We start from the raw sequence: 27,977 nt of genomic DNA on the forward strand, positions 1-27,977 counted from the left end.
TCTTCATACACTGCCAGCCCACTGCAGTTGTGTTTCATATTCAGAGAAATACTACAAACGACATCATCATTTATTCTTGAAAATCTCTGTCGGCTGCCCTGTGTCCAGGCTCAGAAGTCCTTTTCTCTTTATCATCTCTGACGTATTTGCTCAGGTCAGCAATCCTGATGCTTAGCCAAAGCTGCGTAACAAACCAACCAAATTCATCAATCGAAAACAACCATCAGATGTTATTGCTCATTCAGGTTTGCAGGTTGTTAGGCATTTGGCTGATAAAGGATGGCTTTGGCTGGTGTCTGTTGCTTCGGGCTGTGGCTGCTGGCATAGCCCTGCTTTGCACTTGGGTTCAGCCAGGGAGGCTTTTCCCACGTTTCTCCCACCCTCTTCCCACGGTCAGTGAGCAGGCTGGGGCCTGGTCTTCTCACGGGAGTCATAGAGACACAAGAAGCTAAGTGGAACCATGGAAAGCGTCTTAGAGTCTTGGAGCTGGAACCGTGTCACTTTTTCCTACTGTTGCTCAGAACAAGTCATTTGGGTAAACCCAAAGTCATGGGCAGGAATGGTACGTTTGCTTCTAATGAGGCACGGCAGAGGCCGCATGCAGGGAATTGAAGCCGGTCGTTCGGGGTCCCATACCCGAGACTCTTCCACTCTGGCGTTTGTGACTCTACACTGTTCTGAACTCCAGTGACCTTTCGCTGGATCCTCTATGTGTACCTGGGGATTTTCAGCAATGCCCTTGTTGCTGGTACTATGGTCTGGTCTTCATTAATAATATCTTTAAGTGCGATTATCGCCTCCATGGTAAGTACCCCTCAGGTATGTATTTCAAGCCCAGTTTTCTCACTGGTTTTCGTCTGTCTCCACTCAGATTTTGGCTTGTGTGCTGCACTGTCATCTTAGATTCAGCAGTTCTGAAAAGAATCGATCTTCTTTCATCTAAAAGCACCTTGTCTCTTTACTTTCTTTTGACCCGCGTCAGTGGGCCCACCGCTAGACTTTGCAGCTGTCATTTTTCTTCTGTCCTTCAGTCCATATCATGCGCCACACCAGGTCCTCACACTTTTTCTTAAGAAAAGGCTCTCCTTATCTTCCTGCCTTGTCTTCTGCGGTCCTTACCATCTAACCACGGCCACTCAAGTTCTATACTCACCCTTAAAGTGTCCACCTTCCTATGAAGCCACCTTCTCTGACATCTCTAGACTTGTTAGGTTTTCTTTGCTTTTGAACTTCAAGTTCTAATCTGTGTTACAAAAGTTATCAATTGTCAATGATCAATTCAGTGATCACTGGCATAATTTGTTTTCTTCAATTTGTGTATGTCTACTTTCCCCAAATAGACTGAAACCCAAGGAGGCAATGTGTTGCGCTGAGGGAGCGTAGTTTAGCAAATCTGGTTTGAGTCACATTTGGCGGCTTATTACCGGTAAGTCTTGAGAAAATTACTTCTCTCGTCTATAAAATAAAAGATGGATTATTTACACTAAAGAGTCTTGGGAAGGAATGAAAGAGATCATGTGTGGGAAGCACTCAGCATACAGTAGGCTCTCAATAATGTTTTGGTTTACTTTCCATTTTCCTTTTATTTTTTCCCATAGCTTTTGTTGCTATTTAATATCGCTATGTTCTCTTTACAGGTTTTCATTCACTCTCCTAGTTCTAAAGCAGATTCCTCAGGTTAAGGAGTCTGTGTCCTTTGTATCTCTTAGCTATTTGTTATTTGCATTTGTGAAAGGTGTAAATCATGTGATCTGAAAGTCTTTACTGAGATAAGAAAGACTTTTGCCTCAAAGTTTCTAGGAAAGAGAGTCTGCTTGTATTGTGAACTAAAGTTTTTATTGAATAGTTCCTCTTTCTAAGTATTTATTTATTTGGCTGGGTGGGTCTTAGTTGCAGCATGGGGATCTTTGATCTTCGTTGCAGCATTCAAGATCTTTTTTTTAATTGCAGCATGTAAAGTCTTAGTTGCAGAAGGTGGAATCTAGTTCCTGACCAGGGATAGAACCAGGCCCTCCTCCATTGGGAGGGCAGAATCTTAGCCACTGGACCACCAGGGAAGTCTCTGAATGTTTCCTCTTTTGAATAACTTATTTTCCTACCCTGTTTAGGAATACAGTTATCTTTCTCAAAAAAAAAAATTTTTTTTTTCTCCAGAGTATCTAATATTGGTCATTTCTTGCTCAATGTGAATTTTAGTCTGGATTTTTCTTCTTCTGGGCCTCTCCTTAATGATCTAGTGATTGATTGATTTTGCTGTGCTCGGGAGGTTTTGTCTCCTTGCAAAGCTTGCCTCCCTTGAGGCCACGCCATCCATGGTCATGTTGGATCCAAAAGATGCCCATCTCGTTACCCTGTTTCACACCTGAGACGGGGAGTGTTCCTTGCTTACTAGCAGCTGTATAAGAAAAAAACCCTTTTCCACATGAATTGGATGAAGGCTTCTTATTGGTTTGTAGCTTTGTAGCTGACACAAAAGTGGGAAAAACAGGAAGAATTCAAAATGCTAGTACTGGAATAGAATAGCTAGAATACCAGAGTCACACTAAAAAGGTAAAATCCAGGAGATAAAGACCTATATTCAGACTAAACAAGCTTGATTTGGGGCTTCCCAGGTGGCGCTAGTGGTAAAGAACCCGCTTGCCAACGGCGGAGAGGCAAGAGACGCGGGTTCAATCCCTGGGTTGGGAAGATCCCCTGGAGAAGGAAATGAAAACCCACTCCAGTGTTCTTGCCTGGAAAATTCCACGGACAGAGGACACTGGTAGGCTACAGTCCATGGGCCACAAAGAGTCGGACATGTCTGAATTAACTGAGCTCGGAGCACAAGCTTTGTCTGATAATACTACAACAAAAGCAAGCAGACACAAACCCTAGCATGATGTGATTCTGTCTTAGTAAAGGTACCGAGTTAGTCTTTGTTCATGGAAATCTCAGTCCCATTTTACTGATGCTAATCGTATCTGTGGTACTGAGTTAATTCTACATGACACCCTCCAGAAAGATCACTGACTGCTTTCTTCTGTCCCAGAACATGGAACCAGTGCTCTCAAACAGTGGAAGGTCTGCCTTATCAGGGGCTGTTTCCTGAGTTTTCCTGAAGTTCAAGCTGGAGCTCAATAGCTACTTGAAAATGGCAGTGACCACTTATATTTAGTCATTACCAGGCATTAGTATAAATTGGCACTGTTGGTATGGAAGTGTTAGTCACTTAGTTGTGTCTGACTCTTTGCGACCCCGTGGGACTACAGCCCACCAGGCTCCTCTGTTCATGGAATTCTTTAGGCAAGAATACTGGATTGGGTGGCCATTCCCTTTTCCAGGGGATCTTCCCAACTCAGGGATCAAACTCGAGTCTCCTGTATTACAGGAAGATTCTTTACCATCTGAGTCAGCAGGGCAGCCCACTGTTGATATGTGTATGTATAATAGATATAATTAATTTGCACAGTAACCCTAAAAGTCAAGTATTACAGTTGCCCCCATTTTAGAGGTCAGGAGACTGAGGCTCAGAGAGTGTGTTGCCCACGGCCACACAGCTGATGAGCGGCAGAGCTGGGATCTGAATCCAGTTTTCCAGCACTGTTCTGTCTCCAGCAGGTGCTCTAGGCGGGACTTCCTCGTCGAGTGTGCACTCAGCCTGCATGGGCTCTGAGTCCCCTTTCATCTGGAAATCTTTTTCATGGAGCTAGTCCTTGGTCCATCAGTAACACTTAAATATTCATATATGCTTCATCTGTGGTTTGAATAATTTTGTAAATTTATTTGAATCATGTGTATTTTAAGTATTATCTGGAGGTGGAGCAAAAATAACATGAAAATTAGGGCATACATATGATTTCCTCTTTCTTGAAAAGTGGCTGCACATTTATAAGAGTTATAATATACCTCTCATTTTTCTTGACTTGTGCAATAGACCCCGGAGTTCTTTTTAAATCCCTAGGAGTTATTAGAGTTGCTCTGAATGATTCAGATGAGAGACTGGAAAGAAGGGATATGAGTATTTGGTGAACATTCTCCAGATTCCTGGAACTGTGTTTGGAGGCCTATGTAGATTATCTCACTTCCAATAAGCTAATGAGTTAGACATCATCCCCATTCTATAGATGAGTGATCCAGGGCTCAGAGGAATTACCCACCTGACCCCACTGGTAAGCTGCAGGGAATACATTAGAACCCAGAGGCATCTGGTGCCAAAACGTGCATTTTCAACTCTACCATATTGCTTCTCAGTCACAAACCGTGGAAGCTACCATGGCTTTGGCCAAGTTCAAGAGCACCATGGGGGAGTGGATGTATTTGCTACCTGTGTTCCCCTTTCTACACTGACATACTCACACCCTCTCTTCTGTTTAGAGTTTCTGAGAAATTTGAGAAAGGAGTAGTGTCTCAGAAGTCTGGGCATTCAGAGGGAAGAATTCTTACATAAGGTTTGAGTGCTTTATAAATACTTTTGATTTTACTGTTCCTACTTATTCTCCTATTGCCACCATTCACAGCAAAATTTTATGGCACTCTACTAAATTTTAAGCATTCTATATTCATATACACCATATCATATCTCATTTTGACAAGTCTGTGAGTAAATCTTAATAGCCTCATTTTACAGATGAGAAGGAAAGGAGGCAAAATAGCTTTCTCACAGTCAGAAACTTGGAGTGCTGGGAAGAGACCTTAAGCTCAGGTCTGCCTGACTCTAAAGTCCATGCTCTTTCTATCACCAGTGCTTTATTTAAAACACCTGCACCTCTCCCCCAAAAATAAGACCTGCACCTAATACCAGTTATAAAATACCATAGGTGGGAGGCAGCCTTTCTTTATCTGAGGTTCAGTCCAGTGACATCTTCCACTAATCAAAGTAACCCACTGCCACTCATCTGTCATGCTTGAAAGTCATAGAAATGCAGCTCTTATGTTAATTTTCTATCTTAAAATTCTACTGAATTCATTTATTAGTTCTAATACATTTGTGTGTGTATAGTCTAAAGTTATCTATATACAGGATCATGTCATCTGTAAACAGAAATAACTTTACTTTTTCTTTTCCAGTTTGAACCCCCTCGATTTCTTTTTCTTGACTGGCTGCTGTGGCCAGGGCGTCCTGTAGTGAGTTAAACAGAAGGAGTGAGAGTACACGTCCTTAGCTTGCTGCCGAACTCGGTGGAAAAGCTTTCAGTTTTTACCACGTTGCTAACTGTGGCCTTTATTGCTTTGAGATACGTCCCCTCTGGGGCTTCCCAGATGGCGCTAGTGGTGAAGAACCCGTCTGCCAAAGCAGGAGACAAGAGAGATGTGGGTTTGATCCCTGGGTCAGGAAGATCCCCTGGAGTAGGAAATGCACCCCACTCTAGAGTTCTTGCCTGGAAAATTCCATGGAAAGAAGGAATCTGATGGGCTGGAGTATGTTGCAGTTTCTCTGGGTTAGGAATCTGGGAGCAGCTTGCCTCGGTGGCTGTAGACCAACATCTCCCATGAAGTCACAGCCAAGCCGTCCATCAAGGCTGCAGTCTCTGAGGCTTCACTCGGGCTGAGGGACCCGCTCCCAAGCTCACTCCTGTGACTCTTCACTTCCTCGCTAGAAGGTCTCTCATTGGGCTCCTACTCCGTGGTTCCCCCAAAGGAACTAGTAAGAGAAAACCTGAGATGGAAGTTTTCCTTTTTTTTATAACCTACTTTTGGAAATGACATAGGATTACTACGGTTATATGTTACTGATCACCCAGACCAACCCTGGTAAAACGTGGGAGGGGGTTACACACGGGCGTGCATACCAAGAGGCAGAGGTCACTGGGGGGCCTCTGAGGCTGGCCACCCCTTTCCAGCGACAGTCTTTCAAGCCCTCTGGGTCCTTCATTTAAGGTGTATGTGTTTCCAGAGAGGATTAACATATCAACAGGCTATTAGTTAATTAACCAAGTAGCTGCCACTCTGAAGAGCAGAAAATAGATGAGCAAGTTGTGTGTAGCAGGGGGAACAGAAGAGATGAGAAAAATTTCTCTGTGGGGCTTTAGAGGATGGTCAATGGGGAAAGATTTGTGGGAGGGAGTCTTAGCACAGTTTTGATAATAAAGACAATAAAAAGCAGGATCCCTGTCTGTAAGAGGAGGGGACAGAGTGGGAGTGGGGAATGGAGAGATGTTCCGTTTGCTGCCTTTGCAAACATCCCCTACTGAGACCTTGGCCCCTGCAGCCGCGGTGTCTGTGCAGAGATGGACGGTGTGGGCGCTTTGCCTCACTGCTGGTTAATTAAATGTCGCTTCCAAAGCAGCTGATGGAGTGTGTGCCTTTACAGAATCCTCAGTTTGGTTTTTCTCTTTTTCCCTAAATCACACATTTTAATTAACCTTCAAGCCCTTGCTGGGGCTTTGAAAGAACTTAATTGGCCAGCAGGGATTGGAACACACAACAGCCAGAAAAAGGCTACATTCTCAGTTGTTTTCACTCTGAGGACTTATGAAATAGAAATTACTGTTTTGTTTCATTCTTTGAAGCCCAGAGCTACATGTGGATTCCTATTTGGAACTGTCAGAAGCCTCCTTGAATGCCTAAGTGAGAATTGAAGAAAGGTATTTAAGCCGCAGTGACATGTGAGTATTTAATACTTGAATCTTTCATTCATCTTGTGTCTTTGGGTTTACAATAAGAGCTCCTACTGGATTTTTTTTTGTCATCCTCATTCAGGAGGGGAAATATTTTGACCCCAATATAATACAGCAGACTTTCACAGTCAGGTGGGAAATTGTCTCTTGAAATCAGAACCCTTTAAAAGTCGCAAAGGGTTGGATCCAACTTAGTGACTGAAAACAACAAATAGATTTTCAGATGTTTTTGGTTTTGTCAAACGCAAGTCTGAGGTCCACAGTCAGTATGTGTGTGTTTCTCCATGTGAAACCATGTGAAAACCATATTACAGGTACTTATGGAAAACCAGTGGCATATAGAGATCAAGGCAATAGTTAAACAGTTGCATGTCATCAGAATAGAGGAGATTATTCTCAGGAGAAAGCTACATGAGTGAGTGGGAGAGAAGAACAGAGAGTCAAGAGCTGGGATGCTGAGAGTCTAGAGGAAAAGAAGCTGGAAAGGGTGATGGAGAGGGAGGAGATTGTGTAGCACCCAGGAGAGCTGTGAAGGAAATTATGGAGACATTGCCAAAAAGGGTGATTAGACACCTTAGAAGCTGCAGAAATCCCAAGGAAAAAGACAAGAATGAAAAGAAGGCAGCTGGATGTAGCAGAACTGGGAGGTGGGGTGACTAGGCTTCTCAGCTTCCTTTTTGTTTTGTGTCAGGAGTTTGCTCACCAGGTCCTTTCCCCTTGCATTTTGGTCATCTGTTACTGGATAAGGATCCAAGCCAGAAATCAGTAGCTTAAAACAAGCTGTGGATTTGGTCACAACTCTGTGCATGGGCAGTCTGGGCTTATGATTCTATATCCATTTACAATTTGTGGGTGTTTTCCCCACCCCACAAAGCAGCTCTCTGACATCAGCGGAGCGTCCGACAGTCTGACTCGATCCTGATGCGGTGCGCCCGGAGATGGTGTCCTGTTCTCAGTTCTGTGGCTGCAGCCCCCGCTTGAGACGCCCATCACCTGTCCAGTTTATCACCTGTGCTCTTGATGGGCCTCTTATAGGTTGAAGGTTCCAGCATCCTCCTCCTTGGGTATGATCGATTTGTTGGAGTAGTTCACAGATCTCAGAGAAATACCGGTTTATTATAAAAGGCTGTAGCTCAGCGACACAGTAAGAGATGCTCAGGGCAAGGTGTGGGGGAGAGGTATGGAGCTCCTATGCCATCTCCAGGAGACCATTCTCCCCACACCTTCATGTGTTCATGGCCTGTAAGCTCTTTAAACCCCATCCTTTTGGATCTTTACGGAGGCTTCATTACACAAGCAAAGTTGACTAAATCACTGGCCATTGGCAACAGGCAACTGACTCAACCTCCAGCCCTTCTTCACTCCTGGGAGGCCAGGAGGGTGGAACTGAAAGGTTTCAATCCTCTGACCAACCCGTTTGATTTTCCTGACAACCAGTCTCCACCTTTAGGTGTAGTTCCAGTGTGGCCTCATTAGCATAACAAAAGACGCCTTTATTACTCTCCTCACTTAGGAAACTTCAAGGGCTTTAGGAGTTCTGTACCAGAAGCATGATGGCTCAGCAGACTAAACAACAACCAGAAACTTGAGGCAACATCAGTTTCTTATTAGAATCATAGTGTCGCAGGACTAGACTCAGCTGGGAAACCCTCTTGCTCCTCTAGCGTTGGCTGGACTCATTCACATGTTCTCGGAGTGTTGGTTGGTGAACTCGGGGCTGGGGCATTCATGGATGACCTCATTCACTTGACTGATGGTTGGTGTCGGCTCTCGATGGGGCCTCTCCACAAGCTGCAAGGCATTTTCAGGCTTAGCCTTGGAAGTCACACACTATCACTTTACCACGTTCTCTTGGTCCAAGAAAGTCACAAGCCCAGCTTGCACTCACACGATGGGGAAATAGACTCTACTTGGTAGGAGCAGTTGCAGGTCACACTGCAAGGGAAGCTGATACAGCAGAGCGTCGTTCGTTGGAGCCATTGTTGTACCGATCTATCACAGGCAACCAGAAATATACCAAAGGATCAGAGTTGTCTAAGCCTGTACTATTTCATGCACACTATTACTGACATTTTTTTCATGTCAGAATACATCTTACAATGGTACGTTGCTTCTATTCAATTAGGAAAAAGTTAAGGCACAAGTGAAGTGAAGGCATAGTGGATAAGTAATCAAAGGAGACTTCAACCTTTGCTTAAACCTAGATTCCTGCTTCTTGGCCCATGAGAGACCCACCTAACTTCTCTCTTTCAAGAGACAACCACTTTATCAGTTTTCTGATATTTTGGTGACTGAAACTGGGTTAGCCACAGACCTTCAAGCTTCTCTGCATGAGTCAGGGGCCTTCGCTTAAGGTGATGGGTGAGACCACTCTGCAAGACTATGAGAATGAACCCATGGATCTATGAAGTGCCTGCCCCCTGTCAGTGGAACTGAGCTCTTCTCCAACCCCCATTCCATTTACCTATTTCTCTTTCCTTTTTAATATTCCAAAGAATAACTGTATGTGAGCTTTTTTTAGTGTGTGTGTACTGCTATTGATTCAGAAGGATTTACTTGTCAGTAACAACCTGGGATGGAATATCCAGACTTGACAGTCAAGATATCTATCTTCAGTGTTGCCTTGAGGAGTCAGTGTTTGTCCTTAAGGAACAGTTTCATAATCAGCAGTGGGGAGTAACTTGAACCCAACAATAAGCCGCGATCGCAGGAGAAACAGAAGATGCAAGAGCCAAGAGGGAAGGGATCTAACACTATCCTCAGCTCCTGTTGTGAGCCGGGCACTGAGACGCACATGTCACGAATGTGCTCTCATTTGGGTCCAGAGCCACCAGCAAGGCAGCTACTACTATAGCTCCAGTTTTACAAATGAAAAAGTTGCAGCTCGAAGACATTAGTAACTTGTCTGAAGTCCCACAGCAAGTAATCACTGGACCCCGGGTTTTGACTAAAGTTTAGCTGATTTCAGTGTGTGTGTTCTTTCCATTTCACCAGGGTGATAGATGCATCATTTCATAGTGAAACTTTGTTAGGAAAATCATATTATGCATGTTCTGTTGAATTCTTTTCTTCTCTATTTCATAGTTCAGTTTTTGTCTTTTATGGAATCGAATCCATGATGATTTAAAGTGCCAAGGTTGCATGGTATCCTTGGCTCTTGTTTAGTTGCTGGGTCGTGTCTAACTCTTTTTTGATCCCATGGACTGTGGTCTGCCATGCTTCTCTGTCCATGGGATTTCCCAGGCAAGAATACTGGTGTGGGTTGCCACTTCCTTCTGCAGGGAATCTTCTCAGCCCAGAGATTGAACCCATGTCTCCAGTATTACAGGTGAATTCTTTACCACTGAGCCACAAGGGAAGCCCATATCCTCAACTCTATAGACTGCTTATATTTTATTCTGCCCTCGAGTGTTTCTTTCCCTCCCTTTTTTAGCAACTGGTAATCAGGTCAACCAAAAATGCTAGTTAGTCCATATGGTTGATGGTTAGCTGCTTGTTAGAGAAGAAGACCAAAATAGTTGACAAGACAAATTTACATTTTTTTCCAAGGGACTTCAATTGCCTGTATTATCCCCATCCACCACTGTTCTGGAAAAGAGAGGGTCCACACGCGCTTACAACTTCTCCTGATTTTGAAAAGAATACTCCTTAGAGGAAAAAGCACAAAAACCTGGGTAATTGAATTCATATAAGTGTGAACATCTCAGAAATTTTTCTCTAAGAAAAAGATCTTAGGGAAACTTTAATTGATTTTAGTTATTATTGCTAGCAATTTGGGAAACTAGCAAGGAATTATCTTTATCACTTTTGTGCCTGTTTAATGCTAATTCAAAAATTCCACCCAGACTGTTTAATTGGTTCTCTGTTTCATAAAAAAAGAAAAAGGCGATGCAAAAACCTGGGCAGTGACTTTGTTTCTAGTTCATAAAAATTGCTTAGTTTAATTATAACTGCATTTTGTGTCTCATTATAATTTATGCATTTGAGATATTCACACTAAGTCTTTACACAGCTTCAGTGTAATAAAAACCAAGTCTTCCTATTTTTGTATAGTGTTATTTCTCCTGTGTTCCTAAAATGATATGGACTGTATCGAGAGAGAGGAAATGTGAAGTAATAATTAGAAATGGCATCTATGGAGTACTTACCGTGTGCCTGGCTCTGGGATAAGACTCTCTATATCTTAACTCATTGAATTCTTGCGTATCTAATACTAATACATAATACTAAGCCCATTCAAAGGACAAGAGTTTCCTGGTTCAGTGAGGTTAAGACATTGGCCAAGATCAAACAACTACTAAGGAGGGACATGGGGCTGAAAACGTGTTCTGACAACAAACTGTGTCCTATGCTTGATTCTCAGCTCAACTGATTTATTTGCATCTCTAGAAGTTTTCTTAAATCACACTTTTAATTTTGAAAACAGGTAGATTCATGTGCAGTTGTTAAGAAATAATACAGAGAAGATCCCTGTATACCACTTACCCAGTTTTCCCAATGATGTTTTGCAAAGTATGGGACGATATAAGGACCAGGGTATCGATACTGATACAGTCAGGATACAAATCAGTTCTGTAATGAGCATCCCTCCAGCTGCCCCTCTTACAACTACACTGACTTCCTCCTCATCCCCATCCCTAACTCCTGATAACTCCTTTCTTCTTATGACAGCTTTTAAAATCATTTCCCCGTTTCTCTTTATTCGACTCCAATCACATTGTCCTGTTTCCCTGAATGTCAGCTTCACTGTCTCCCATCATCTCTCCAGTGACTTTCTTGCACTGCTCCAAACCAGGCTCATAGACACAGCCCTGTGATTGGGGAAAAGTGCGTTGTTTTAAGAGTGACTTGCTAGAAATTACACATCCACCATGAGCATCTTCCTCAGGGTATGTCAGCGGTGGGAGCCTGGTTACGTGATGGGCCTGCCACTCCTCCTCTCAGCAGAGTCTTTCCTTTCCTCCAGTGTGAGAACAAGCCTCACCTTTGTCTTTGTGAATTGGGTGCAGTTCTGTTTGAAGATAGAAGCTAGGTTAAACAACTTCTCAGCATCTATTCTAGGTCTATAAATCCATGATATTTTTACTTATCAAATAGACCTACCATGGTTAGAAAAATGTTTTTCTACAATGAAATTTAGCATGTCTTAGCAGTTTAGCAGTTTGAATAATTACCAGTGGCGATCAGCAACTTTGCCCTTCACAAAGAGAGGTACTACAACTGACATCATTTGCTTTAAGAAGTAATGTGGATACCATCCTTCCCTCTCTGTTTTTCCTTCTTTCTTCTTTTTCTGCCTTCAGCTAACATTGAATATACATACTGAAGTGACTGGGAGGTAGGCTTGGGCAACAAAATGGTGTTAATACTTATTTGTGTCTTTAAAGAATCACGTTATTTGACAAGTTCTCAGAATAAGAGGACATAAAGTAAAACAGGAAGCTGAAGTAATATGATCATAATCACAAACTAATAAGTAGAAGAACTGGGGTTTGGAACTAAGTATGTCTGATTCCAAACTCGATCATTTCCACTATGTGGTGCCATCTTGATACTGAGTTTAGAGAAGCGAGAAATTGCTCATGTGTTGGAACGATGATGGAAGTGTTCGCAGAGTGGGCAGCCTCTAATCTGGACCTTGATGGATGGCCAGGATTCTCAGTAGATGGAAGGACCTGGGCAGAGAAGGGGCAGACCAATAAGAGTGTATCTCAGCACCGAAAAGGACAGGTTCTGGGTATGGCATTTGTCTTTATGTTGAAACCTGTGGTGGTTTTGCTACTGTAACATTTCTATGGGAGAACAAAAGGTGATTTGGGATAAGAATATGCAGAAATGCCAGACTAAGCACTTTGTACTTTATTCTATGCTCAACCGAAAATAGGATTTTTAATGTATTGTTGCATTAATAGCCCTGTGGATAGTGACTTCTAGAATTTCAGTATTTGGTGTGATTTCTCTCCCACATTGGTTCTGGGTTTGGCTGTGTGACTTGCCATGTGATTTTGGCCAGTGGAGCATCAATGAAAATGACGCAGACCGAGGGTTAGTATGCACTTGAGTATTTGGATTGCCGCTGTGGAAGGCTGCTTCCTTTATGTTAGAAACACGGGAAGGTCACGTGGAAGAGAGAACCACAGATCCAGTTAAATGAGGCCGCTTTAGATCATCCACCACTCAGAGAGATGAGCAAAAGAACTGCCCGGCTGAGTCGAGCCGAAATTGTAGAATCATAAGTCAGTAAATTAAGTCCTTAAGTTTTGGAGTAGATTGTTAAATAGCAAGAAATAACTTATTCACAGATATGTAAACTCACTGAAGGTAAGGCTTAATCCTGGTGCCTAGGTAAGCAACTTCATGGCTGACCCGGTCACTCTGCAACAGCAAGGGCAGTGATAGTTATCCAGCAAAGGTAAGAATTAGTCATTGTCTATGAGAGAAGGGTATATAGAAGGCTCCTAACAAGCCCTTGAATTATAATGATGGGTGGGTCACTCAGACAAAAACTCTCTTTGCCCGGAACAGTAGATGTTGGTTAATTCAAAATCCCTCTCAGTAATTCTTTGATCACTCAGATGTTGAGATTTCATCTCGTATATTATATCTTAATTTGAAAATACAATTTCATTGAGAGATTGTAGCATTAAAATGAGCAACTTTATGATCCATTTCACTTTGCTCCTTGCAGTCTGGGTAACAATCCATTTTAATAAGCAAGTGTCTGTGGAGCTACTGTCCGCTTATGTAAATGAGAAGGTGCACTTATTTTTATTCTTCACTGTGATTACCTTCTATTTGTTTTTGAAAGCTTCCTGGATTTCAGCTCATTGTTCAATTGGGAATCATATCTGTTTTATTCAGAGCAATATTTTAATTTTCAGATTCTGAGCAGACATTTCTGTGATTCATTTCACTCTGCCTTTTTGCTTTGATTTTGCTGAATGTAATTTCTGCCTTTTTTTTTTTGTTTAATCCTGTGCCTGTTAGAAATCACTTTAACTATGAAGTCTTTGTCTTTTTCTCTCCTGCTTTTTACTTCCCACTGTAATTCCCAAAAAACCTCCCTTGGGCATAAAGAAAATGGGAATTTTGTGAAGCAAATTTTTGCTTTCAAATGTTTTTGTTTTCATGCATGATTACCTTGGGGCTTCACTGAATGATTTATTTTATGAACCAAAAAAAGAAATATTACAAACAAAATGAAATAACCAGTAGCTCCTAGGGATGAAGTAATGAGAAAGCATTTTATTCCACATTGATTTTCAAAATTACTGGTGTCCAAAACAATACAACGTGTGTGAGGAATGACTCATTGAAAGTATGTAATAGAATGGAGAAGGAAGGGAAGGTGAATACTTACTGCATGTTGTAAAATTGTGCGCTATGTGGTATGAACTCCCTTTTGCAAAATACTATGAATCATGTTCCAAACCAGTGGTTCTCTAATGTCATCTATAGCTTCACCTCCCAGTAGTCAAAGCCAGTTCTGCCCCTCATTTCCCCACTGTCCCTCAATCAGACACCGTCTCTCCTCCTGGAATTCCAGCCCAGCCCACAGAGGAGACGGGTGTGAGGAGGATTTCCCGAGTATGTCTCCATACGCTCTGTGATCTGCTGTGTTCCTGTGAAGTGGGGCTTCCTAACCTCAGTCTGAACTGCTGCTCATCCTGAGTGTGAAACAGGGACAGGTTGCATGTTGAACCAGCATCTTACTGTGAAATAGACCAAGTTCCTGGGGATGATCTGTGGCGCAAAGTGCACTGAATTCTTTATATGCAGGTACTTGCTCTCTGAACCACACAGGCTGAATAGAGTCTAGTTAATCTCTTTTCATCTGATCTCTTCCTTTTTTATGCATAAAAGTATACAAAATAATCTGTCACTGAAATTAGCCCATATAAAAGGGAACTAAAATGGAGGAGAAGGGGATGACAGAGGACTAGATGGTTGGATGGCATCACCGACTAACTGGACACAAATTTGAGCAAGGTCCGGGAGATGGTGAAGGGCAAGTCCTCTTCTGCACACTCTGTCCTCTTTCCTTTAAATGCTTATTTTATCTTTATTAGTCACCTTTTCAATGACAGCTTAAATTGTAAGATCCTCCAATCTTCATGATCTTCCTACTCTAACATTCACCATTGACTAACAACGTATTTTGTATTTAAGAGAAAATCTTTAAAAAATTAATTAATGTTTTCCAGTTATATCAAGAACTAATTGGCAAACATGACTGGAACTTTAAGGCATACAGCATATATTACCAAAGCAGATTCAGTTAACATCCGTCTTCAAAAGAGAGAGACTCTTATGGGACCATTTCCTTTGAGTAATACAAGTCACTCTGGTCATGAATTGGTAGCTTTTGGTTGGGATATTTATCCATATTCCAACCAGTCATGATCTAGGATGGGGTATAAGCACATACTGAATATCACAGACCTTTTAGGAAGTGTAGGAAGGGCAGGCCCACAAATCATTTGGATTAAGTTCTAACAGAGGAAAGAGAAGACCTATTAAGTCAATAGAGAAGAATCACATATACTATTAACATCACGAAAAATAACCGTGCAGTGAGTATTCTGTATGGAAATAACATAGGGATGCTGCACATCATGTGGGCAAAGATGAGCATTTAACCCATGACATAATTAAAATGCCTGCATAGCAGTGATTTGAAATGGATATTCTCTATTTATCACACATATCCTGCATGCATCAGAGGGCAGTAGAAAAGACTATAAATGGAAGTTAGAAGTAAATTTTATAAAAGAACATTATATAAAAATACATTCTCACATTTAGAGTGCTTTAGAAGCTAGACAAGCTGTCTCATTTAGCAGTGAGTTACCTGTCACTGGATGTGTTCACATCCCAGCGTTGAAGGAGTATCTTACAATTTTAAGATTCTGATTCTCTCACTGTAACTTTGAGCTAATTAGTCTTTCAAAAAACAAATGAATTATTGACAAAGACTTGATGTATAAACTAAAATTGTAAATTTTTTATTGTTGATGGTGTTTGGTGGTGTTCAGCGGTGAGTTAAATCACTCTCTTGAACAGGGATGATAGCTCATTCTGGTTGTGGTACCAGAGGAACAGGGGATGTCAAGTTAGCGTCTTGTAATAAATATGAGGGACCCTCACCTATGTTTTACTTAGCAAAAATCCATCTCCTGATCACAACACTGTTACCAGTCAACAGCGCACACACACACTCACACACAAAGTCAGCAGTCTAGACATCTTTAAAAAATCTGAGTCTTGAACTGGCTTTTATAAAGCATCCACTGAGAGCATAACTGATAAATTGTGGTTAAAGGAGACAGGCTGAGAGGAGCCTTATCTAGGTTCATCAAACCTGATCCTTGTAAAAAATGAGATCATCAGGATATTATATACCAGGACTGATATCTTAACTTCCCACAAAGGTATATTTATGTCAAACTTTTCACTGTGTTGTTGGGGTTTTATTAAATTTTGACATATAGATCTATTTGAAGAATATTTCATGATCACCTCTAAACTTAATATTTTTTTGTTGTGCTTATTCTATTGCTTACTGCTTCATGTATGGTGTAGACTGGAAAACCATTGCCCAGGAATTTAGAGACATGAAAATTTCTCCCTAGGTAAAATTGTAGGCTTTTAAAAAATATATATATAACTATATAATGTTACATTTAATGTTGTCCTTAACTACTAGGAAGCTGGAAGATAAAATAAGTGTTTAATTACAGTAATGATCTCATTTTCAGGATGGGTAAAATTATTCTTTCTCCCCTAAATTGTTTCTTTAACCTTCATTTTAAGTATATGTATTTAAATCATACAATGTTCTTTTTAGAAGCAGATAAAATTTAAATGAGTAACAGTGGGAGAATAAAGGAGACACAGCGATGGAACCACATAGGCTATTGAGTTGGTTAATATAAGATTCCAGAGACTCGTTGATGTTTGAAATACTAGCGTTTTGTGAGTCTGACCTAACACTAGCTTCCCTTGCTCTGCTAAATGTGCTACAATAAATTACCATCAATAAACTTCAAAGGTACTATGACTTGGAAGAAAATGTTCTGGTAATCCATAGAGTTATTACTGATAACAGGACAATGTATTTATTTACCATTGAGAAAAAAATCTCCTATTAACAGAATGAAAACTTTACAATGCAATCTGTGATGCATTGCTAGGAAGGCTGAAGGTTCCAAGATGAAAATACTTTATTACAGTCTGAGATTTTATTCCTCATCATCTACCTTCTTTATGGACTTATAATCAGGGTTCCTGTATGTTTAATCTTGTCAGATTTGGCACTTTGTGATGTAAGCATTGACGCCTCTTCTTGGGGGGTGAAAAGTAGGAAAGTGTCTATGGTGGCATGTTGGACAGAGTCACCATTTTGTTACTGTTCAGTCACTAAGTCATGTCCCACTCTTTGTGACCCCATGGACCGCAGCACGCCAGGTCTCCCTGTCCCTCACCATCTTCCAGAGTTCATCCAAGTTCATGTCCATTGAATTGGTGATGCCATCCGATGCTCTGCCGCTCTATTCTCCTTCTGCCTTCAATCTTTCCCAGCATCAGCGTCTTTTCCAATGAGTCAGTCCTTCGCATGAGGTGGCCAAAGTGTTGGAGTTTCAGCTTCAGCATCAGTCCTTCCAAGGAATATGCAGGACTGATCCCCTTCAGGATGGACTGGTTGGATCTCCTTGCAGTCCAAGGGACTCTCAAGAGTCTTCTCCAACACCACAGTTCAAAAGCATCAATTCTTGAGCACTCAGCTTTCTTTATAGTCCAACTCTCACATCCATACATGACTACTGGGAAAGTCATAGCTTTGACTAGATGGACCTTTGTTGGCAAAGTAATGTCTCTGCTTTTTAACATGCTGTCTAGGTTGGTCATAGCTTTTCTTCCAAGGAGCAAACGTCTTAATTTCATGGCTGCAGTCACCATCTGCAGTGATTTTGAAGCCACCCAAAATAAAGTCTGTCACTGTTTCCATTGTTTGCCCATCTGTTTGGCCATGAAGTGATGGGACCAGATGCCATGATCTTAGTTTTCTGAATGCTGAGTTTTAAGCCAACTTTTTCACTCTCCTCTTTCACGTTCATCAAGAGGCTCTTTAGTTCTTCTTTGCTTTCTGCCATAAGGGTGGTGTCATCTGCATATCTGATTGTCCTCAACTAAAGATATAAAAAAGAAGCCATGTGTGACAAGTGGTGGGGTGGGGGCAGAGACACAATTCCTAGGTCAGCAACCCACAAGTGGGAGTGATATCACAACTGCAGAGATACTTCCCAGTGTGGGTCCTCCCCAGCTCCACGTCTGGCTTCCCAGCCTGGGATCCTGCACTAGGAAGATAAGCCAGCAGAAAGTTGGGCTTTGAAACAAGTGAGACTTGTGTTCTGGAAAATTATAGGAAGAACACATCCACTCTTAGAGAGCACACCCGCAATGTCAGTGCTCTGGGTTCCTGCACAAAGACAGTAATTTGAAAGACATTGTGGTCAGACCCGCATGCTGATCTTGAACAGCCTCTCAGAGGGACAGGAGGCAGCTGAGCTTCCCCTGGGCCTGGAGACACTGGCATCAGTCATCTTTGTAACCTTGTTCTACCACACTGACACCTGCATTGCGAAGTGCCGTTTTGGAACCCTTCCCCTAGCCTGTTCACACCAGGGACCCATCCTAGCCAATGAGCCAACAGCAGCTGGGCTCCACCAGGCCACACAGCCAGCTGCCTGGGAGCCATTCTCGCTGCTAGAAGAGCTGCGGCAGCCGCACGAGGCAGAATCTCACAGCCAGCCAGGCCGGGGGTCAGCCCCACCTCCACGTTCACCCACAGTCATCAGCAGCACTGTGATGAGAAAGCATGCGGCCCATGTACAGGATTACCCTGGAGCATCTAGTACTGCTGACCAGGAGGGGCTGGACTGCTGGTCACCACAGGTCTCCTCCATACGGCCACTTCTCTAAGCTTAGGACATGTAACAAAACTACCTTATATGTAGAAGTAAGCACAGAGAATCAGGCAAAATGAGGAGACAGAGGAATATGTTCCAAATAAAGGAATGAAACAAAATCTCAGCGAAAGAACTAAATAAAGCGAAGATAATCTATCCATAAAGAGCTCAAGGTAATGATCATAAAGATGCTCACTGATCTCAGGAAAATAATAGATGAACACAGTGAGAACTTCAGCAAAAATTACAAAATATAAAAATAAACAATCATAGCTGAAGAATACAATACCTGGAGTGAAAAATACATTAGAAGGAATCCATAGTCGATTAGCTGATATGGAAGAACAAATCAGCAATCTGAAAGAGTAGTGGAAATCACCCAAGCTGAATAGAAAAGAAAAAAAAATTTTTTTACAAATGAATGTCACTTAAAGGATTTCTAGGACATTAAACATACTAACATTTGCATTATAAAGTCCAAAAAAGAGAAAAGAGAGAAAGGGGCAGGCAGGTATGTGAAGAAATAATAGCTGAAAACTCTTTCTATCTAAGAAAGCAAACCAGCATCCAGATCCAGGAAGCACTGTTCAGTAATACACGTTATAATTAAAATGGCAAAAATTAATGAGAAAATCTTAAAAGCAGCCAGAGAAAAGCAACTAGTTGTATACAAGTGGTCTCCCACAAGACTATCGACTGACTTTCCAGCAGAAACTTTGCAGGCCAGAAAGGAGTGGCACAAATATATTCAAAATAATGAGAGGAGAAAAGCCTACAAGCAAGAATGCTCCATCCAGCAAAGTTATCAATCAGAATTGAAGGAGAGAGAAAAAGTATTAAAGACGAGCAAATGTTAAGAGTTCATCACCACTAAACTTGCATTACAAGAAATGTTAAAGGGACTTTTCTAAGTGGAAAAGAAAAGGCCACAATTAGAACTTAAAGAAAGGAAAAATCTTACTACTAAAGGCAAACATGTAGTAAATGTAGTAGATTAATCACTTATAAAACTAGTAGGAAGGTTATTAAAAGTAGTAAAGTCATCTATATTTATAGTAAGTAGTTAAGGAATATACAAAATAAAAAGAAATGTAAAATATTATATCAAAATCATAAAACAGGGCAGGGAGTGTGATAATGTGGGGCTATTAGAATGTGTCTGAGCATAAAAGAGCATTAACTTAAAATAGATATAGTTTTTTTGTATATGAACTTCATAATCACCACAAACCAAACATCTATAATAGATACACACACACAAAAAAGAAATCCAAACATACTTCTAAAGATTAAAATCAAATAACAAGAGGATCAAGAATAGAAAAAAGGAATAGAGAACTATGAGACCAGAAAACAGTGAATAAAATGGCAATAAATATATGGCCATCCATAAATTTTAAATGTAATGTGTTAATTCTCTAACCAAAGGGCATAGTGTGACTGAATGGATTTCTGTTGCTTAGAAGAATATATATTGCTTAGAAGAAATCACTTCATATCTAAAATACAGACAGACTGAAAGTGACAGAAATTAAAAAGATATTTTGTATAAATGGATATGAAAAGAAAGCTGGGGTAGCCATATTTATATTAGACAAAATCATCTTTAAAACAAAGACTGTAACAGGAGACAAAGAAGGGCATTACACAATGATAAAAGGATCAGTCCACAAAGATATAACAATTGTAAATATATATGTACATAACAAAGGAGTATTTAAATACATAAAGGCAACATTAAGAGACATAAAGGGAGATATTTTCAGTAGCAAAATAATAGTAAGGAATGTTAACACTCCACTTATATCAATGGACAGATCATCCAGACAGAAAATCAAGTCAGGAAACATTTGCCTTAAGCGACACTATAGATGGACCTAATAGCTCTATATAGAACATTCCATCCCCAAACGGCAAAATGCACCTGCTTTTCACGTGCCCAAGGAGCATTGTCTTAGATAGATCACAGGCTAGGGCACAAAACAAATCTTAGTAACTTTAAGAAGATAGAAATCATATCAAGCGTCTTTTCCAACCACAACAATATGAAACTAGAAATCAACTACAAAAACACCCCTAAAAAACATAAACGTGGAGTCTAAATAATATGCTTTCTAACAATATGAATCATTGAAGAAATCAAGAGGAAATTAAAAAATACCTAGAGATAAATGAAAATCTAAACACAACATTCCAAAATCTATGGGATGCAACAAAAGCAGTTCTAGGAGAAAAGTTTATACCAATACAGGCCTACTTCAGGAGACAAGAAAAATCCCAAATAAACTATCTAACCTTACATACAAAAAAACTAGAGAAAGAAGTCAAATAAAACCCAAAGTTAATAGAAGAAAAATAATTAAAGTGAAATAAATGAAATAGTTAAAAATACAAAAGATCAATAAAAGCAAGAACTGTTTCTTTGAAAAGATAAATAAAATTGATAAACTTTTTGCCACAATCATCAATATAAAAAGAAAGTGAGCCCAAATAAAATCAGAAATGAAAGAGAAATTAACTACTGACAACACAGAAATACAAAGGCCTTGAGATTACTGGGAACAATTATATACCAAGAAAGGGGACAACCTGGAAGAAATGGATAATCTCCTATAAATGTGCAATCTCCCAAGACTGAATTAAGGAAATGCAGAAAATATGGGCAGATTAATTATCAGTATTGAAATTGAATCAGTAATTCAAACACTCCCAGTAAAGTCCAGGGCTAGATAGATTCACAGGTGAACTCTATAAAACACTGAAAGAAGAGTTGACATCTATTCTTATCAAACTATTCCCCCCAAAAAAAAATCAAAGAGAAAGATATGTTTTCAGATTCATTCTATAAGGTCAGCATCATCCTAATATCAAAATCAAAGACAGAACACTATAGGCCAATATCACTGATAAACATAGATGAAAAAATCCCCAATGAGATTTTAGCAAACCAAATTCAATAATACATTAGGAATCACACAGTATGATCAAGTGAGATTTATCCAAGAGATGCAAGTTGTTTCAATATCTGCAAATCAGTCAACATGATATACTACATTGACAAATTGAAGAATGAAAATTGTAAGATCTTCTCAAAAGATGCAGAAATTTTTTTGACAAGATTCAACATTCACTTATGAGAAAAGCTCTCAATAAAATGGATACAGAGGAACCATGCCTCAACATAATAAATGTTGTGAATAACAAAACTACAGTGAACATCAAACTCAATAGTGAAAAGCTGAAAGCATTTTCTCTAAGATCTCTTAAGACAAGGATCCCTGCTCTCATCTCTTCATCTGCTATTAGAAGTATTAGTTGCAGCAGTCAAACAAGGAAAATAATAAAGGGAATTCAGGTTGGAAAGGAAGAAGTAAAACTGTCACTATTTGCAGATGACATGATAGTATTCTACAGAAAATCCTAAAGTCACTACCAAAAAACTACAGAACTAAATTATGGATTCAATAAACTTCAGGGTAGAAAACTATACATGGAAATCCGTTGCATTTCTGTAAACTAGCAATGAGCTATTAGTAAGAAAAAATCCCATTTAAAATTGCATCAAAAAGAATAAAATATCTAGGAACAAATTTAACAAATAGGTAAAAGATATGTACTCTGAAAACTATATTGATTAAAGAAATTGAAGATGACAGAAACAATTGGAAAGATACACCATGTTCATGAAAGAATTAATATTGTTAAAATGTTCAAACTACACAAGGCAGTCTACATATTTAAGGTAATTCTATACAAATTCCAGTGTCATATTTCACAGAATTAGAACAGATAATTCTAAAATTTGTATGAAAGTACAGAAGACCCCTAAACTAAACCTCAAGAAGCTAAAACAATCTTGAGGAAGTAGAAAGCTGGTGGTATCACATGCCTTAATTTCAGATTATACTATAAAGCTACAGTAATTAATGTGGTATGGGCATAAAATCAGACATACAGATCAATGGAACAGAATAGAGCTCAGAAATAAGCCCAAGTTTATATGGTCAATTAATCTATGACAACTGAGTCAAGAATATACATTCAGTAGGGGGAAAGACAGCCTCTTCAAAAATGATGTTGGGAGAACTAGACAGTTACATGCAAATGAATCAAAATGAACTACTTTCTCATACCATATACAAAAAACTCAAAATGTATTGATGTCTTAAATGTAAGACCAGAAACTGTAAAACTCCTAGAAGAAAAAATATGCATTCTGCTATTTTCTTTTTGATATATGTACTAAGGCAAGGGAAAGAAAAGCAAAAATAAACAGATGAGACTACATCAAACTAAAGAGCTTTGCACAGCAAAGGAAACTGTCAACAAAATACAAAGGCTGTCTACTGAATAAGATATTTGAAAATGATACACTCCATAAGGATTTAATATAAAAAATATACAAAGTACTCATACAACTCAACTTCAAAAAAGCATGTTGTTGCTGTTCAGTCACTGAGTCATGTCCAACTCTTTGCAAGACTGCAGCATGCCAGGCTTCTCTGTTCTCCACTATTTTCCTGAGTTTGCTCAGATCCATGTCCATTGAATCCGTGATACTATCTAACCATCTCATTCTCTGCCACCCACTTCTTCTGCCTTCAATCGTTCTCAGCATCAGGGTCTTTTCCAATGAGTCTGCTCTTTGCAACAGGTGTTCAAAGTATTGGAGTTTCAGCTTCAGCATCAGTCCTTCCAATGAATATTCTGGGTTGATTTCCTTTAAGATTGACTGGTTTGATCTCCTTGCAATCCAAAGGATTCTCAAGAGTCTTCTCCAGTGCCACAGTTTGAAAGTATCATTTCTTTGACACTCAGCGTTCTTTATGGTCCAACTCTCACATCCATAAATGACTATTGGAAAAACCAGACAACCCAGTTAAAAATGAGCAAAGGACCTGAATAGACATTTTCCCAGGAAGACATACAGATAGCCAACAGACATTTGAAAAGATTCTTAACATTGCTACTTATCAGGAAAATGCAAATTAAAACCACAATGAGATACCATCTCATACTTGTCAAAGCGGTTGTTTTCAAAAATACAACAAATAATTAATGTTGATGAGGATGTGGAGAAATGGGAACATTCATGTACTGGGGGGAGTGTAAATTGGTGCAGCTACTCTGGAAAACAGTATGGAGTTTCTTCAAAAAACTAAAAGTTGAGCTGTTACATGACTCAGCAATTTCACTTTTGAATATTTACATGAAGAAAATAGAAACGGAATGGTCAGGGTGAAAATTCTGTGGGTGGTGGATGTGTTCTAAGACTGGATTGTGTGACGATTACTCAACTGTATAAATTTGCTAAACTTGTTGAACTATACACCATTTTAAAATGGGTAAGTTTTATGGTATGTAACTTATACCTCAATAAAGCTGTTGAAAAAATAAAAAAGAAACACTAATTTGAAAGGATATAGGCACACCAATGTTCATTGTAGCATTATTTACAGTAGTCAATGTATAGAAGTCACCTAAGTGCACTTTGACAGGTGAATGGATAAAGATGATGTATATTTAGACAATGGAATATTAAACAAAGAAAAATAAACATTGCCATTTTTGACAACATTGATGGGTCCAGAGGGTATCATGCTAAATGAAGTGTCAGAGACACTGTGTGCTCTTACTTATATGTGGAATCTATAAGACAAAATTAAACAAAACTAAAAAAAAGGCAAAATTAAATTAGGTTCCTAAGATAAAAGAACAAAGTGTGATTGCCAGAGGGAAGGTGGAAGAAGGGGTGAAGTAGGTGGAGGAGATTAAAAGGGTTAAACTTATAAAATAAATAAGCCACAGTTGTATAATATACAGCATATTAGCCAGTAATACTGTAATAATTTTGTATGGAGACAGACAGTTATTAGAGCTATTGTGGCCATCTTTTCATAATGTATGCAAATATCAAGTCACTATGTGGTACACCTGAAATGAACAATATTATACGTCCGCTCTACTTCAATAAGAAATAAAATGGTTAGATTTAAGCCATCCATTTTGCTATTTAGAAAACAGGTATTTTTTTTCCATAATCATAGTGGGAATGATTACTTTTGATGCCTTAATCATTATTATGCCCTTGGTACCTAACATGGTGTATTCTCAATAAATATTGTAGTAGGTGTGCTGACTGAACTACTGATGAAAAGGCATATTTCAGTTTGTAGCAGCAGAAGCAGAATAATATGAATCTGCTTTCAGATGGATGGGAAGAAAGTTAAGTACTGGTGAGGAGCTTTGCTTAGATGAGTAGAAAGAAATGCCAAATTGGGGTAGGCTGCTTCTTGCAGAGAGCTATTAATTATCTAATTTTCATAGGTCATAGTAATGGGGACATAAAAAGCTATAATTGCTTTCTTCCCCATTTATCAAGCATAACCACACAATCATCTTTAATTACGATAAGCATAACTTAGAAAACACTAATACATTGTTTATAGCCTTAAGGTCATTTCAGTCAATAAAATGTGCCCTGATTCACTTCATTTGTGAGACTAGAAGATCTGTCATAACTCCTTCTTTAATCCCTTCCATCAATTTAAAAACAAGGACGCCGAGATATATATATATATTTTGCTTAAGTAGATATTATGCTGCTAATGTTTCCCAACCCCCAATTCTTATCTTATTACCTAGGTTCAAGAGATTTATCTTCAGCCACATTTCCTACTTATCTTTTGTAAGTTAAAACATTTATTTATTCATTTATTTATTTACTTAGGCCCACTGTCCAGCCTAAAATGATGTTTTCAGCGCAGTCAGATAGATCTAGTTCTTCTATAATGTGAGAAACCTGAATTCTTGGTCCAGAATCTCTTCTTACTAGTCATGGAGTCTTGAATAAACCACTTCTCCCCAAGGCTTTCTTCACCTAGAGAAAGCAGAATGATGTACTTTGAGAAGCCAAAAGAGCTATTACAGAGAAAATTGTAGCTATTGAGAGGTGCAGGACCTGACTGGGTCACCTTGGAGATCCCACAGAGGATGTGGAGGGGAGAGCTTGTCCATCCAAGGGTTTATGGAGATACAGAGTTGCTTTCCCCTTGAGGGAAGAGGCAGTGTGTAGTGGGATCTGGGGCACCATTCATTGAGTGGCTCACTTGCCCGTGAGAAGGGCAGTTGCATTCCTGTTTCTTCCCCGGTCCTGTGAATGTGGAAACATTCCCTATTACTGGGGACTAACCAGTATTGATCACCTGATGATTCCTGCCATTCACTGTGGGCCAACTAACAGCTTGAGACAAAAGGAAATTAAGAAGATGGATCAGTGTTTCTCGAAGGAAAGGGTGGCAGCAGCCTAGGAGGAGATTTGAGTTTCTAGGAGTGATGGGCCATTGTTTTCTATTAGAGACTTTTATGGTTTATAAATAGTTCTCAGCAGAAATGAGTTCCCCAGAATGACTCAGCGGACTTGTGATCACATCCCACCATGCTGTTCTTTGGCGTCCTCTGCCTCCACCAAATTGAAATTGTACCTTCCCACACGGCCATGTTTTCTGTGCACTTACTTTTTAACTGAAATAATGAATGATGCATGACTGAAGAGGACAATTACTCTTTGAGTGCAAATCTTAAGAATAAGGGTGGTAATTATCCAGAAGAACAGGCATAGCAGAGCATACCGAGAGAGCAACATCCTTTTAAGCCATTTTCCCTCTTGGTTAGAAGGGAAGCTGCTATCCCTCCTCACACCGCTTTTCCACAAACAGACAAATACAGATATGCTGTTTCTAAAACATTTCACTCCTCACAGGCCATCTTCTGACCCAGCCTCCTCTCCCAGTGTTCATTCTCTTTCTTTCCCCACACTTTTCTCTTACTTCCTTTCCCTCCTCTCCTCTCTCCCTTTCTCTCTCTCCTTCTCACCGCCTGACCCCTCTCTCCCCACTTTAGACACCATAATATATTTCCTTTCATCAATATGGAGTATCCTGAAAATGAAGGTGAAACCAAAAATCTGGCTTGGAGCCCAGATATCACTTTGTGAAGTGACAGGCTCTGGTAATAGGGGAGGTTTTGCAATTATACAGATCATTGCTTCGACCTGGTGCAAAGTCAACCAGGCCGCAATGCAAGAACAAAAAGGCTTAGTTTCTGCAGTTTCCAGAGGGGCTGTGAGCAGCGCCTCCGCGTTCCCTGGCCCGCCCGCTGCGCCGGGCAGCCGCCTGTGCTCTTCTCCCGTTGCAGCCCTTTGATAAACAGCTCAGCTCGTTTGCTGCTCCCCTTGTGAGCTTCTGCCTTATAAACTAAAAACTAATGTCCTTATTACACATGTTCTTTTCCCTCACCATCTCCTCGAAAGTGATTTGCATAAATGAAAAATATACCCTCTTAATGATGCAAGCCTCTATATTCTAAATATCTGGTTAACTGTACCTTTCACATCTTAGCGTCAGCTTTGATAGCATTCAAAAAGGCACTTTCTAATCTTGCTTTGAAATGAAATTTCTTCTTGCCGGCTAGCTTAGAATGTGGTCTGTGAAAAATATAAAGGCGGGGGAGATACTTTCTTTCAAAATATATTAAGACCTCCTAATCACTTTCAAAGCAAAATGAGGGCAGGAACTCAAATGGCATGAGTGTGTATGTCATCCAGATAAGGGAAGTGCATGGTCTGTTATTGAACCCCGTATTACTATTTACTTTGACTTTCTGAGTTCAGCTTGTCTTGAGGCATCCATTTTTTAGGCTTTGGGGAATTAGAAATTTAAATGAGATGTGAGAGAGAGAGAAGGGGAGTTCTCCCATGAGGATGCAACACATTTCTGGACTCAGCAGTCAAGGCAGGCGGGGAGAGAGCTGTATTAGAGTCGGGAGGAAGGAATGAAAGCATCTTTCAAGTCAAGAAGGAGCAGGCAGCCTTTGGCAGCTGGCAGAGTCTTCAGAAGTCTAAACATGAACAGTTGAGCCATTTGCAGTTTTATGATTTTCGTACAGATTATTCATGCCCCCATTAAATTTCTTATTTCTTCAGCTTCTAATACCAAAAAAAAAAAAAAGTTTAAAGACTTGAATTGATTAGGCTTCATCATTCTACTTACTCTACTTTTTCTTCGTTCCGTGCCTTGAGAACACTGGTAATTGTACTTCAGACTGGCGGTTGTGACATGCTGGCTGTCTCTTCTGAAGAAGCAGCATCTACAGGGGACGCAGCCCAGCATGTTTTCCTGTCCTCCCTGCCCATCTTCTGGAGCCTGAATTAGAGCACGTCTGTGTCTCCCACGCACTGGGACTTCTGCTCCTCGGCTTCAGCCGCACTGTTACCCAGTGACGACAAGCAGCAGCTCGGAGGTGACCTGGGTGCAGTAAGGCTTTGGATGGTGAGCTTGTCCCCCAGAGTCTCTGTGCTTTAAATTCATGCCTTCCAGCCGTGCTCACAGAGCCATGCATTGCTGGGGGGCAG

This window comes from Cervus elaphus, chromosome 31, assembly GCF_910594005.1.
Source record: "Cervus elaphus chromosome 31, mCerEla1.1, whole genome shotgun sequence".
In the NCBI taxonomy this organism is placed as follows: domain Eukaryota; kingdom Metazoa; phylum Chordata; class Mammalia; order Artiodactyla; family Cervidae; genus Cervus; species Cervus elaphus.